The following is a 6,000-nucleotide window of genomic DNA, read 5'->3' as shown; positions in this document are numbered from 1 at the left end:
GGGAATACATGTAGGCAAACGTTTTATTTACTAACCCCACTATGGAAGCTGTATTTGAATACATTTTCATTATAAATCTATAACCAAGAGAAAAGAATTTTATTAGGTTGGGGACAAGTCTTTTTGCATTATAGTATGTATGAACTTGTAATGAAATCTCTTTGGCTATAACTATTTGAATCTGGCTAGTTTTGGTATCATTAAAAGTTTAAATTTTAAAGAAGGTAATTCAAAAGTCAAATTATAAAAATGCGTGATTTTCATTTATTTTTCGTACCGTCAAGGTGAAGATGAATCTGATGAAAATGAAAATTCGATACTTTTTAAAATTGTACTATAAAAAAGGTAAAAATGCAACGCAAACGATGTTTATGGACCTAGTGCAGTGTCTGTGAGAGTAGCACAGATTTGGTTTCAGCGTTTTCTAATCCGGAAATTTTGACGTCAAAGATGCACGTCGCTCTGGTCGCCCTATAACGGATAAAATGGATACCATTTTTGAAAAAGTGGAGTAAAATCGGCATAACAGTAGTTACGACGTAGCTGAATACCTGGGAATTGACCACAAACCAGTTGTGGCGCATTTGAGAAAAAACGGTACACAAAAAAGCTGGATATTTGGGACCTCACGAGCTCACTGAAAGAAGCCTAATGCACAGTGTACTTATTTGTGATTCTTTATTACGACGTAATGAAACCGAAGCATTTTCGAAGAAGGTGATGAAAAGTGGATCACGTACGACAAGAACGTGCGAAAAAGATCGTGCGAAAAAGATCGTGCTCAAAGGCCGGTCAGGCTTCACAGACTGTGGCAAAACGCGGCTTAATTCGCAACAAGGTGATGCTGTGTGTGTGGTGGGATTGGAACGGCACTATTTATTATGAGCTGTTAGAATCCTGGTGGATTCTGATCTCTACTGCGAACAACTGATGAGATTAAAGCAAGTTGAGAGAAAACGGCCGGAATTAATAAACAGAAGGGGTCTGGTTTATCAATATTATAACGTTAGTACTCACACATCTTTATTCACTCAGCAAAAATTAAGAGAGCTAGGCTCTGAGGTATTAATGCATCCCTAGGATAGTCAGGACATTGCACCTTCAGATTTCCATCTATGTCGGTCTCTTCAGAATTCTTTAGGCAGAGGTTCACATCACGAGAGGACTGCCAAAACCAATTGTCGTGTATTTTGATCAGAAGACCCAATATTTCTATAGCAATGGGATCATGTCCCTATCTACAAGATGGCAAAAAGTTATCGAAAAAAGGTACCTACATACTTTAGTTAAATGTAAATAAACTATTTTATATATATTTAATTGCAAGAAAAAAATAAGTAAATCAATAATGTTACCCAAGGTGTCAAAAAATGCCTTTAAAATATCTATCATCGCATGCGCTGCGTAAACTACTGATGATATAACAAAAAAATGTTCCACGATATTAAAGAACATATCTACAAAAAATGTCGTGGTAGCATGTATCTATTTTAGTTGTCATGTCACTATGACTACTTTTAAACATTTTAAAATTTAATAGAAACTCCGACCATCATCAGACCAAGTTATTTATACCTTTGGCTAAATCCTTAACTAAATAATGTTGCAAGGCTGTTCAAATACCCGTAAATTACTTTACTAATTATGGACATTCCATTCGAAAGATATTACGAGTTTAATAACATTGAAATAAAATTGTGACGCGCCGGAGCGCCGGGACCGGAGTGCAGGACAGGGCCACATCTATGAAATAAAACATACGACAAAATGGCAAACACGGGAATTTAGCGCGGAACGCTCGAAGAGGCTTATGGCACAGAGAGATAGGCAACAGTCGTTAAGAACTAGAACGCCCAATACTATACCGTGAGCACGCACGCTGAAAAGTACGCGAAACGTCGGAAAAAAATTAAAATTTAGAATTATGTAAATAACTATAAGTTTTAATAATAATACATAGCTTTAATCCGTTCAAAAAGTGTTTTTCTTAATGGCCTTTATCTTCATTCATTTTTGTGGTTCAGTTTACTTCGCAGCGGAAACAGTGACACTGTAAAATAAGCTTCTAAAGTAGTATTTTGGCAAGCAACGTAATCTCGAACCAAGTTAGGAAAAGCGTATTTAATGAATAAGTTGTAAATTCTGTGTCCAGTAAACGGAAACGAATGTCAAAAGTGGGTATTTTTAATGTCTTAACCGTTTGAAAAATAATGTGTACAAAATAGTGTGTATCAGCCAAAGCTACATTCCCACTTTATAAATGAGATTTCCTATAAACTGAAACGTATTGGCATCGCCAATACCGAACGAAAGAAACGACAATTTTGTTTGTGGTTTCCATGTGTATTCTGAAATTTAACTGTCAGTCTTCCTTCTTATAGTATATAGTAATTAATTTAATTTAAAAATTAGCTACTTATACTACAACTTATAGCTCGTAAATCAGAAGTCGTTTTAATATTAGATTCCTTTAAATTGGATAAATTTAGTTTAAACATTTACTAATTCATATAATATAAATAATAATATTTTATTTATAGCTTCAACTTGACTTGACAAGCTCGCTCTAAGTTAAGAGACATGTTCGCGAAAATATCTACAGGTTGGCTAAAAAGTCGTGGATCAAACGCAACTAGGGGTAAGATAGGATCATCAGCTGCAAAAATTTGTTCTACGGGAGGTCCTTCAGCTCAACCCCTGCAGAGTTATAATTTATTTTGCGTTTTTATAAGAATATTGACTTTTTTTACTAATTCTTATTAAAATTGAAAAATATCTACATAATATCAATCTTTTTCATAATAGCCATTAGCTTAGTACTGATCTGTCCTTGTGATAGACATGCTATTTATAATGTTTATTGTGTGTATTGAAGATAATATTAGGTTATACGATATAAAAATATTTCAAATTATAACATGTTGTTTACTTCGGACCGTGAAAAAAAATATTGTACCGAAAAATTACCCTGTATTACAAGTTTTGGCGCTTTTAATAGGGATTCTGATAAGGTATTTCACATGGCCATAATTGGCTCTAATGTCTTTCTTGGACGAAAAAACAAAACAACAATTGCGAAATAATTATTTTAATAAAACAAAACATTTTTGAATAAATTCTCAAAATTCCTACCTTTGACCATAGACGGATCAACGCGGGTGGAAGCTGGATTAAAATTCATAGCATGATGTTAAGGAAAAAAATGATGTTTTTGTCATATTATCTGCATACCTAATTAGTTAATTAAATATTATTAAACATAGTATGTCTAATTGCCCAAACTATAGTAAATTATAAACGCGATATCTTCGAAGTCGGTAGAAGGGGATTGTCGTCTTGTTTCTAATCTCCTTCGATTTTTTCATAATCACACTAAACTCAAAATTTAATATCAGTTTTGCTATATTATACATCTGTATATCTTTCTGAACTAGTATGAATTAAAATATTGACTTTGTGGTATTATTAAAATTATTTTTTAGACAAACATACAATAAAGTTTAACAAAAAAAATTCAATATTTTGGTGTTTACAAAATCTTAGTTCTATAAATATATCTAGTTTGTTGGACGGTTCCAATTTTGAGGAGATTATTTTAAAAACATTTAATACATATATATTAGAAACATTACACACTTTTACACATATATTACAATAATTTACGTTTATATATGACTAGGTTGTCTCACTGTCTTGAAGAAAAGTACATTTTCATAACAGAACATAATCAATTTACATAAAATTTAAACAGGTATTCCAATATTCGAAACTAAACATTTTTCTTTACATGTGACAAGTGTTGCCTGCCATTATTTACATATTCAAACTCCAACATTGTTTTAAAATTGTTTAACGTATAAATATGATGGGGTAAGTATTTTTCGCAAATTTCTTTTCTAAAATTAAATACCTATATGTGTCAAGTGAATGGCCAACCTCCAGCACAGCCAAACAGCGTCGGCTTCCCTACGCAGACTGCTGGGGACCAAAAAATAAAGACTATCGTCGCGATCCAGGAGCCATGGATCAGGAATGGCAAGATATGTGGCCTGTGTAAAACCGGTGGTAACCTTTTAATGTACACCTCCGTAACCCAAGAACTTGCATAATTGTACCTAAACATGTACCAGCATTATTAATAAACGAACTATATTTAACGGACCCGTTAGGTTACCCAGGAACGCGTTCTGGCGTCTGCCTACTTACCGGGTGACGAGGACGTGCCCACTCCAGAACTCAGCCTTCTGGCTTGCTACTGCGGAGGGAGAAGCTGGAGCTCATCATCGCGGCAGACTCCTATGCGCATCAACGCTCGAGATGAGGATATGCTTAACTTTATACTTAGCAATAATCTTATCTTAGCAAACAGTGGCTCAGAACCAACATTCATTAACGCCCGCTCGCAAACCATAATTGATCTAACATTGGTATTACGGGGATAACTTGCTATTTATTTTTGTTTCACCAAGATAACGCCTCCTCCAAGTCCGGCGTCGCGATGGCTGTCCTTCAAGAACCTGGCTCCATATTTATGAACATCTTCTTTATATGCCGAAGCTAGTTCATAGCAACTTCTACCTATTTTCGCGGTTAAGATAAACATCTCAGTGACCATACATGTTAGAAGATGTGAAGATACTTATTTCTTGTCTGTACAATAGATTTCATAGTTAATAGTTTATAGTTTACTCGTTTACAGTTACAGTTAATAGTTAAAATAGGTATAGGTTTTGGATATCGTTTAAATAACTGTTAGTAAAAGTACAATTACATAAATGTAATAATATTGTTTTAAAAAGATCATGTGTGCCGGGGCTACTGTGCGGCCCGTCAAAATCAGTGCATGAGCTTTACGCTTGTTACTTACAAGCGTCAGCTACAACTTTTTGAATAGTTTAGAAGGTTATATTTTCTAATAAATATCTTTACTTTTGACTAACTTTATTACACGGTGCGACGTGAACGTGTGAAGAGCCTTTGTCCAGCTGTGGACATCGACAGGCAGAAATAAACGGGTAAACATGCGTAGGCGTGCATGCGCACTTATAAAAAATACGTAATAAATATTCAAACCAAAATTTCCCTATCTAAACAAATTTTAAGTAACAAAAATTTCTATACAATAAAACAATCCAGAAATACTTTAATTTTAAGCAACTGTATTATTTAATTTCGATCTTATTTCTAGCAATGTTTATATTATAGTTTCAGTGTCACGAAACAGTTCAGACGTGATATTTTAACAATTCCGAAAACAGAAGAGTAACAAATAGAATAATCATGTTCTTTTTGCTACACATTTAAATACATTATTTAACGGTAATAAATGAAAATGTAATATAAGACGAGATATTTGTCCACTCTTTAATAGAGAAAAGATTCAGTCATTACAAGTTTATTGATGAGAACTTATATATTTTTGAAATTATAATATTAAGGTGTATACGTAATACATCTCATGTACTTTTTTTAAACATAACCCTTAATTAATATCCTTATAATCTGTCGTTACCAATTAACAGCGATATTAATAGTACTGTAATAATCTTTGTATGGAAAAACAACATTTGCCACGTAAACTATCACATGGACAAGTTTTTCTTCTTTTTAAATTTGCATAAAGAGAAGATATTTAGGAAAATTGTTGAATAAATGTGTACCAGGAGTACGAAGTCGTTGGAACCTCGTTTACATTATATGAGACTTGACAACTGCGTCATAAATGTGGGTTTTATAGCTTTATTAACGTGTTAAATAAATAACAGAAACGTCGCAAAGTACCGCCATTTCTCAAACGAGAGCATGATTAAATCGTCAAAATATACTCTAATAATAAATTATTATTTTACTCTGTATTCAGAGTCTCTTCTTCTTTCTTAAATGTAAAAATTAAGGTTTATTACAAATAGCAAATACATAAACATTGATTTTTAATTAATAGAATATTAAATTTGAATGTTACATTGCCATAACTTATTATAATATAAATTCAGATGCAAT

Source organism: Pieris brassicae, chromosome 7, assembly GCF_905147105.1.
Source record: "Pieris brassicae chromosome 7, ilPieBrab1.1, whole genome shotgun sequence".
Taxonomy (NCBI): domain Eukaryota; kingdom Metazoa; phylum Arthropoda; class Insecta; order Lepidoptera; family Pieridae; genus Pieris; species Pieris brassicae.
The sequence above is the reverse complement of the archived record's forward strand: the minus strand, read 5'-3'. Positions refer to the sequence as shown.